This window comes from Ciconia boyciana, chromosome 4 (assembly GCF_034638445.1).
Source record: "Ciconia boyciana chromosome 4, ASM3463844v1, whole genome shotgun sequence".
In the NCBI taxonomy this organism is placed as follows: Eukaryota; Metazoa; Chordata; class Aves; order Ciconiiformes; family Ciconiidae; genus Ciconia; species Ciconia boyciana.
The window spans coordinates 1,985,613-1,995,886 of record NC_132937.1 but is presented as its reverse complement, the minus strand read 5'-3'; positions in this window follow the sequence as shown (position 1 = coordinate 1,995,886).

The following is a 10,274-nucleotide window of genomic DNA, read 5'->3' as shown; positions in this document are numbered from 1 at the left end:
TGTGATAAGGCCCCGTTGCTATCCCTTTTCTGGTGAGGAGGGATATGGTAGGAGAAAACAGTCGGTCCGAATGGCAGCTGCGGTGCTTCCATAGCACAGTGGAATATCCCTTTGGTCACTTTTGGGTCAGCTGTCCTGGCTCTGTCCCCTCCCAACCTCTTGCCCACCCCCAGCTTACTGGGCTTTGGGGTGGGGTGGTTGGAGAGACAGCCTCCATGCTGTGGGAGCACTGCTCAGCAGTAGCCAAAACATTGGTGTGTTATCAACACCCTTCTAGCTACAACTACAAAGCACAGCACTATGAGGGCTGCTATGGGCAAAGTTAACTCCATCCCAGCCAGACCCAAACCAAAACTGCATCACAGGGAGACAGCAAACTTTGTCTGTCTTTTAACAGCTGCTCAAAAAGGGAGATGGGCATGGGAAAGCAGGGCGATCCTTCGTTGCCCTTGAACGCTGTGTTGCTGAGGCATCTGAGACGCCCACTGGGAGGCGTCTTCATCTCTTCTATATCCCCAAGCGATCAGGTGAAGTTGGGTGACACGGGCGTGTAAGTAACCCGAGGACTTCACCTTTATTTAATCTTCCCGGGAGGAGATGGAAACGATTTACCTGAAGTAGATGGAAGCTGACATATGATGTTTCCTGGAAGCTGCGCTGGTGCAGTGTTTGCTTACTGAATGATTGAGCTAGGTAACATCTATTGTTCTGTCTGTGTAAACTCCCTAAGGTATCTAGAAGGTGTTCCCGCTTCTGGGGGCGGGGGAATGTTGAAGAGGCTAGGTACGGCTTATACATTCAGAGAGACTGGGCGATTGCCATAGGTTTTAGAAGTCTGTGGCGCCTGGTGGAATTTACGTCTCGCCTCACAGGCGACGTTGCCGATACTTTGCTCCAAACCAGAGAGAGCAAAGGGTTATTAAACAGTGATCCGCTGAAGAATCGTAGCATCCTAGAGCAGCCCAGGTGGGAAGGGACCTGGAAAGATCATCTGGTCCAACCTTTTGTGGGAAAGGCAGCCTAGATGAGATTATCTAGCACCCTGTCCAATCGCATCTTGAAAACCTCCAGCGATGGGGACTCTACCACATCCCTGGGGAGGCTGTTCCGGTGGATGATTGCTCTCGCTGTGTAATAAAGAAATAAATACAAATAATAATATGTCTGTCTTGTGTCAAGATGAAACCTCTCTCCTGGTGCAACTTGTACCCGTTTTGCCCCTTGTCTTCTCCATGTGGCTCCTTGTGAAGAGAGAGCCTCCGTCCCCTTTGTAGCCACCCTTTAAGTACTGGAATACTGTGATGAGGTTCCCCCCTGAGCCTTCTCTTCTCCAAGGGAGAAAAGACCCAACTCCTTCAGTCTTTCCTCATAGGGCAGGTCCTCCAGCCCTTTGATCGTCTTTGTGGCCCTCCTTGGGACCTGCTCCAGTCTGTCTGCGTCTCTTTTTGAATTGTGGGGACCAGAACCGGACACAGCGCTCCAGGTGCGGTCTGCAGGGGTGGCCTCTGTGAGAAGAGGCCAGGGTCTGCCCTGTGCCGGACACAGCTGGTTCCAGCCAGCTAGGCACCGCACTGACCGCAGGCCAAAGCTGAGCAACTCAGCGAAGCTGGTGGCACCCCTGTGAAAACATATTTAAGAAAGGGCAAAGCGCTGTCCGGGGCAGGTGGGCAGCCGGGGCAGCAATCCCTGCTGCCCGTGGATCCGGCAGGTGGATATTTCCTGAAGGCACTTTTTCATCCTATTTTCTCCCCCTGTCCTGTTGAGGAGGGGCAGCGAGAGAGCAGCTGGGTGGGCCCCTGGCAGCCGGCCAAGGTCAACCCACCACAAAGCCTAAAAGGCAGATTCCTCCGTGTAGAAGCTGAAGGGGGTCGGTGGTTTAAAGAATGATAGTGACTGGGGTAGGAACAGGACCTTTTGGAGGTAGGAAAGTTGGGAAATATCTGGGGATCCAGTCACTTTGAGGAGGGGGAAATTTCAAGAGAAAAAGCCTTCTTTCTGAGCAATAAGAGGTTCTTGTGAGAAAAAGGATCTAGACTCCATTTTTTCTCACTTGGTAATAAAAGTGACAAAGAACTGGAACTCCTGCGTGCAAAGGGATGAAAATGTACGGAGCCTGTTGGATGCTCTCTGTGTGTGTGTGTGTGTTGGAAACCCAGGAACAGCTATAAAGAGGTCATGGAGTAGATGTGAGCTTGGTTAACTTGGTCTTGCAAAACTTGATTAAAACAGAGCCTTAGAGAAGGCAATGCCTTGAGGATGTGAAGGGTAAAAGGACAATAAGTAAGGCTGGAGATGTAGTTCCCGATCCTTTTGTCGGGAAGGATTAGGACTGAATGTTGATTTGACTGAAGCGCAGGTTCCAATCCGTCTTCTATAACTGAAATTCAGTAGCAAAGGAGACCGAAAGCTGAGAACTCCCGTGACTGGAGTGTTGCAATGGAGGGATAGGGGCTCTTTAGGAAGGACAGGCCGGGAAGATGAGGAGGGGGAGTGGCCCTTTTATGTGAGAGAACAGCTGGAATGCAAGGAGCCCTGCCTGGGGATGGCTGATGAGCCTACCGACCGAGAGCTCATGGGTAAGGACCGAAGAGAAGACGGGTAAGGGTGGCATTGTAGCGGGCGTCTGCTATAGGCCGCCTGACCAGGAAGAACAAGCGGATGAGGCCCTCTACAGACAGATAGGAGCAGCCTTGCATTCGCAGGCCCTGGTCCTCACGGGGGACTTCAACCACCCCGATATCTGCTGGAGGGACAAGACAGCAGGGCAACCATGCAAAGCTGACCCAACCACCCACCCGCATTAGAACCGGTGCCACCAGAAAAGCACGTAAGGTATTAGTAATCGGAGATTCCCTACTGAGAGGCACCAAAGCACCCATTTGCCATCCAGACGATTTCTCTAGAGAAGTCTGCTGCCTACCAGGAGCTCGCATTCGTGGCGTCACTGAGAGGCTGCCGAGCCTGGTGAGCCCTACAGATTATCATCTGCTCCTACTATTCCGCGTAGGGTCTGACGAGGCAACTTAGAGCCTCGTCAAAAAGACGAGGCTCCAAAAAGACCATCTGTCCCTCGGAGCAATGTTAAAAGGATCAGGAGCACAGGTGGTGGTCTCCTCTAACCTCCCAGTCAGAGGAAGGGGTCCAGGAAGGAGGAGACGAATTGAACAGGGGAATGCCTGGCTGCGTAGCTGGTGCCATACTCAAGGTTTTGGCAAAGGTAGATCATGGATCTACCTTTGAGAAGCCAGGTCTGTTGGGAGCTGATGGGGTTCACCTGACCAAGCGGGGCAAGAGGGTCTTCGCCAACAAGCTGGCCAGACTTACAAGGAGGGCTTTAAACTAGACCCAGCGGGGGAAGGCGATGGAGTTTTGAGCAACAGAGAGGAGCCAGGGGCTGCTGATGCATTAGGAACCAACAGGGGAACACCTGAGAAATGCTGCAAAGGAATTGGGGCTTGAGCCTCCAAAAAGGTGACGCGGTCGACAGCCCAGCTGAAGTGTCTCTATCCCAATGCACGCAGCACGGGTAACAAACAGGAGGAGGTGGAAGCCGCTGTGCAGCTGGAAAGCTATGGCCTAATCGCTATCGCTGAAACTTGGTGGGATGACTCACACAACTTGAGGGCTGCAATCGATGGCTATAAACTGTTCAGAAGGAAGGAGAGGCGGGGGGGTTGCCCGCTATGGAAAAAAGAAAAAAGGATTGACTGCACAGAGCTGTCTTTGAAAGACAGCGATGAACAGGTTGAGAGCTTATGGGTGAAAATTCGAGGCCAAGCCAACAAAGGAAACCTCGTGGTTGGTGTCTACTATAGGGGAGGATGTTGACAAAGCGTTCTTACTTCAACTACCAGAAGCATCACACTCGCGGGCAAAGAGTAAAGTCAAGACCCTGAATTTTAGGAGAGCGAACTTTCAGGTGTTTCAAGAACTCGTGGATGGGACCTCCCTGGGAAACTGCCCTCGGGGATAAAGGAGCAGAAGGGAGCTGGCAGCTCTTTAAGGACGTTTTTCGTAGAGCACAAGAGCTCTCGATTCCCATGCGTAAGAAATCAGGCAAGGAAGGCAGGAGACCAGCATGGCTGAGTAAGGACCTTCTGGTCGAGCTGAAGCGCAAGAAGGAAATGCATAGTGAGTGGAAGCAGGGACACGCGTCCTGGGAAGAATATAGGGATGCTGCCCGGGTGTGTAGGGATGGGATCAGGAAAGCTAAGGCACAGCTGGAGCTGAATTTGGCAAGGGATGTGAAGAATCATAAGAAGGGCTTCTACAGGTGCGTTGGCCAGAAAAGGAAGACTAAAGAAAACGTACACCACCCCCATGCCACCCCCCCCAATAAATAAGACAGGAGCTCTAGTGACAACCGACTTGGGGAAGGCTGAGGTACTCAACGATTTTGTTTTGCCTCCGTTTTCACTGGCAATCACTGTTCCCACATCTCTCAAGTCCCTGAACCTCAAGGCAGGGACTGGGGGAACAAAGTCCCTCCCATCGTAGGAAACGATCCGGTTCAAGACCACGTGAGGAACCTGAACATACACAAGTCCATGGGACCTGACGAGGTGCATCCCAGGGTGTCTCGTCCCACTCGGTGGGTTGCGAGATGGGTGAATCTTTTTGATTCCCTGACGGTTTGCGTACCGACCAACAAAGGCCGATCTCTGCTCGGCAGAGCCGCGTGGTCGGTAGAGGGGTAACAGTTTTAAACTGAAAGAGGGTAGGTTTAGGTTGGAAATAAGGAAGAATTTTTTTTTACGACGAGGGTGGTGAGACACTGGAGAACGGGTTGCCCAGAGAAGTTGTGGATGCCCCATCACTGGAAGTGTTCAAGGTCAGGTTGGGCGGGGCTTTGAGCAACCTGATCAAGTGAAAGATGTCCCTGCCCATTGCAGAGGGGTTGGGCTAGATGATCTTTAAAAGGTCCCTTCCTACCCAAACCCTTCTATGATTCTATGATCTATGACTTTATCTCCTTCCACAGTACATAGGGGTTTCGATTGGGCAGGGCCAGGTCGACTGGCAGATTGTGCTAACTTGCCAAGTGGCTTCTGCTAAATCTCTATCCCAGTGCTTGAATATACCAGCACCCATTGCTCCCAGTATAGCTTTTAACAGTCCATTGCATTGTTCAGTTTTCCCAGAGGCTAGTGCATAATAGGGGATGTGATACACCCGGTCAATGCCATGCTCCTTGGCCCTTGGTCTATGAGGTTGTTTTGGGAATGAGTCCCCTTATCTGACTCAATTCTTTCAGGGGTGCCGTGTTGCCATAAAACTTGTTTTTCAAGGCCCAGGATAGTGTTTCAGGTGGTAGCACGGGTCACAGGGTTAGTTTCCAACCATCCAGTATTCGTTTCCTCCATTGTAAGCACACAGCGCTTGCCTTGGCAGGTTCGTGGCAGTGGTCCAATATTATTGATCTGCCAGGCCTCCCCATATTGATATCTCACCACCCTCTTTTCCAGGGAGGCTTGACTCCCTGATATATCATGGGACCATCGAGCTATAAATAGCTCACCTTTACACTCCCAGTCCAGATCCACCTGAGCCATGTCAATTTTAGCAGCCTGGTCCACCTGCTCATTGTTCCGATGTTCTTCAGTGGCATAACTCTTAGGTATGTGAGCATCTATATAACATACTTTTACAACCAGGTTCTCTACCCAGGCAGCAATGTCTTGCCACAATGCGGCAGCCCAGATGGGCTTCCCTCTGCGCTGCCAGTTGGTCCACTTCCATTGCTGTAGCCACCCCCACAGGGCATTTGCCACCATCCATGACTCAGTACAGTCTGTAAACTGACTCAATTCACCTTTTCCTTCAGCAGTTTCTGTGACTTGTCATGTAGGACTCCACACAGCAGCTTTCCACCTCCGATGGTTTCCCACAATACGACAGGACCCATCAGTAAACAGGGCATATTGCTTCTCATCTCATTTTCTGGCAGTTTATTATATACAGTGGGGCCTGTTCGGCACGAGTCACCTCCTTCAGCAATGCTCTGAAATCTCTGCCTGTTGGACAGTCCATGATCTCTTCCAGGATTACTGGGCGGTCAGGCTTTCCCATTCAAGCCCGTTGTGTGATCAACACTACCCATTTACTCCATGTAGCATCAGTTGCGTGATGTGTAGAGAGGACCCTCCCTTTGAACATCCAGCCCAGCACAGGCAATCGTGGTGCTAAGAGGAACTGTGCTTCTGTACCAACCCCTTCAAATGCTGCTAATATTTCTTTTTCAGTTGGAGTGTAACAGGCTTCAGATCCTCTATATCCCCGGCTCCAAAACCCTAGAGGTCGACCTCGAGTCTCTCCAGGTGCTTTCTGCCAGAGGCTCCAGGTGGGGCCATGGTCCCTGGCTGTGTTGTAAAGCATGTTTTTCACATCTTGTCCTGTCTGGACTGGCCCAAGGGCTACCGCACAAACTATCTCCTGCTTAATTTGTTCAAAGTCTTGTCACTTCTCAGTGCCCCATTTGAAACCATTCTTCTTCCAGGTCACTCAATAGAGAGGGCTTATGATCAGACTGCAACCTGGAATATGCATTCTCCAAAACCCCACAATGCCTAAGTGTGAGAGACTGAAAGAGTTAATGTCTCAAACACTGTGGAGAGATAAGGCGTGATTTGCATGGCGACCGCAAGTCAGCTAGCTTGGGATGGGGAGAGCTCATCGGAGAGACTAAAAGAGGTATTGTCTTGTGAGACACTGAAAGAGGTACTGTCTTAAGCGAGATAAGGTGCAGCAAGTCGGCTATCACGGGATGAGAAGAGCGCATCGGAGGATGCACAGTTACCATATATGGCCAGAGGTCACACAGACTTTATCTAAGGAATGGGCCTGTGACCACCTGAAACTTGGAATTAAACTCCTCACGACCACCCCCCTCCCCCAGCGCCTGTGAACTTTTGAGGACCAGAACAACATAAGTCCTCCAGGGGCATGACCTGAGGCAGGGATTAGAGTATAAAGAGGCACCGTCCCCAGGGAACAGCGCGCGCCCATCACCGGAGGATTGCCACGTCTGTCATCATCATCGAGGGATCCAAGGGTGGTGATACCTTTCCTTTTCTTTATCCTCCTCTCTTCTCTTTTCCTTTTCTCACTTCTCTGTTCCTCTACTCTTCCACTATATATATATCTGGGTATATGAGTTTTGGATGAATTGTGACGGGTTGCCCAGAAAATAGCTCCATTGCCAAATTGCCTCTTCGTTCGCTGAGCTTGCTAGTTCGTTAAGTTTGTCCATTTGTCTAGTTCGCTAGTTAATAAAGTTGCTAGTCTGACTGTTCCTCTGAGTCAGTGTCATGATTCTACTGTCCTGCGGCTCTGCTGAGCAGAGATTGGCCTTTGTCGGTACACAAATCCCTGGGGAATCAAAAGATTCACCCATCTTGCAACCCACCGAGTGGGACAAGACACCTAAGAAAGCTTGTGTTTCTTTTTTGTTAGTTGATGGAGACATAGCTGTTATTTTATTGATCACATCCATTGGGATATGACAACACCCATCTTGCCATTTTATTCCTAAATACTGGATGTCCTGTGCAGGTCCCTTGACCTTACTTTGTCTTATGGCAAAACCAGCTTTCAGAAGAATCTGGATTATTCTTTTCCCTTTCTCAAACACCTCCTATACTGTGTTGCCCCACACGATGATGTCATCAATGTATTGCAGATGTTCAGGGGCTTCACCCTGTTCCAGTGCAGTCTGGATCAGTCCATGGCAAATGGTAGGACTGTGCTTCCACCCCTGGGGCAGTCGGTTCCAGATGTATTGGACACCCCTTCACCATGCAAAAGCAAACTATGGCCTGCACTCTGCTGCCAAAGGGATCAAGAAAAATGCATTGGCAATATCAAGTGCAGCATACCACTTGGCTGTCTTTGACTCCAATTCATATTGGAGTTCTAGCATGTCCGGTACAGCAGCACCCAAGGTGATGTGACTTCATTCAGGCCATGATAGTCCACTGTTAACCTCCACCCTCTGTCAGACTTTTGCATTGGCCATATGGGACTATTAAAGGGTGAGCAAGTCTTTCTCATTACTCCTTGGCTCTCAAGTCAATGAATCAGCTCATGAACGGGAACCAGGGAGTCTCGGTTTGTATTAAGCATGGGCTTAACTTGCTTTTTTATGTTCCTAGGGAAATACCCCTGCCTAAGTAGCACATATGTGCCCACTGTTATTAAGTACAATCCTGCTCTGACACCATAACCAGCTTACTATCTGCAAAGGAGAAAAACACATGCGAAAACCCCAAAACCAAGCCATCAGCCAATTTCTCTACATCCTATTAGAAACTGAGGGATGACTTGCACAGAAATCTGAGTAATTACTTACAGAACAACTCCTTTACAAACAGCTTCTAAAGTAGATTAAGCCCTCATGAGGTCAGAAAGAAAACCTTTACTGAAGTTCAGGGACATCATGAAACAGAAAGCAGTAGAAATACATCACTAGCTTCTTGTGACTAGTAACAATAGCATCCCACCACTAACAAATTCCTATTGGTTCCACTTCCATTGGAAGATGTGGTGACATGCACAGATGTCACAGTTAGTGGCCTGACTGCACCATCATTGGGGTCACTGTTTTGTCTTTAGGAGGCGAGGTGGCTGATCACCAGGTTGCTGTCAATTATGAGCAGATCACAGTTCAGACATTAAAGGAGGTTTTGGAGGCCTAGGACAAAAGTTGATGCTCTTAAATGTGGCTCTCATACTCTGATGCAGACCCGTGTCTCATTAATTTCTCAGTATCAGGATTGGCTGAAGTCCTTAGGCCTCCAGTAGACCAATTCATAGCCCTCCCCCTCCTGACATACTGAGGGTAGAAGATGTAGCTGTTTCTGCAGCAGCAGCTGTTGCTGGTAGACAGTTCAAGTTGTCCAAGCAGCCCTTGTAGATTACAAGGCTCTTGGTGTGTCCAGGCAACCTATGGGGTCAATGCTTTTTCCAAGCTGCAAGTAGCAAAGTTAGCACTGTTGATACAAGTCATTAGGGCAGTAGGATCAACACCTTATCTCCTGACTTTTGTATGACTCACATAGCAGTATGGGCACAGGCTAGGTACTGAGTTTTCACATTTATGGCATTTACTAAAATGAGTTTGCATATCTGGATTGAGGCACTTTTCCAAAGCATTTTTAGCTCAAGTCTGTAACTGTGTAGCCCTGTAATACAGTATTGCTATTGCTAGTAACAGGCCATAAACTTTATACTGAGTTTGCAAGGCCTCGGGACAGGTGTGTCAGGCCTCCTCTGTCTGAAATTTTCTTGACCTGGCTGCAGCTTTGTTTTACTTAGTTTAGCTGTGACAGCCATTTCTCTAATTGACCACAGGTCTATGACCAAGTTGTTTTACTTTTATCTTTGTGTGATACAACCATAGTTTTATATAGATAGCAATAAGAAGCAGTTGTTCTAGGTAGAATGAGATATTTACAACTAATACAATGATGTAGAGAAATACAGGCTTCGTATGACAGCAGAGGCCTCCAAGAAGTGGAGACAGAGGATGCGGCATAGAGGTATACATGCATGGGATGATAAAACATGGGGCGCATGCTGGCACTGGAGATCCCACAGCTATAAACAACTCACCCATGGTCACTTAAAAAACCTGCAGACCTGGAGCTGGACAAAACTAGTTTCAGGGGTAACAAAGAGAACAAAGAATTAATATCTAACATACATAAGTGGTAAGATATATAGTAATTTTAGATGTATCCTGGAGCTGCAGAGCAATGAAGAAGGAGTAGGGTATAAAAACATGTTAGCAAATGTATAAAAGTGACCATGAAGGGATACTAGAGGGAGGAAGAAGAAACCATCAACATGAACATCATATTTCTCCTGGCAAAGGACTTCAGCTGCTGACAACTCGCTGTAACACCCTCCTCCTACCAGCATCTGACCTTAGGGCTCAGAGAAGCAGTGAAAGGGTGAGCATAACACCAGGAAGAGGTGTAGAAACTCTGTGTGTATGTGTTGCACTTAATTCTATTATTACAACTTTTTCCTATATAAGTACTCTAGCTGCATTATTATTCTCTGTTTTTTTTCCTGTAATAATTAGATCTAGACTAATGATAATAGTTCAATTAGACTGTTAAGATTTCCATTATACTAAAAATAAGTTATTACATTTACATAATTTAAGTATATTATATATTAAACATATATAAAAATAAGAAAATAAAAGTAGTGCTTCCTCTTTCGCCATAAACAAGATTTTGAATGTAGCAAGACCAAGAGCTAGAAATTGC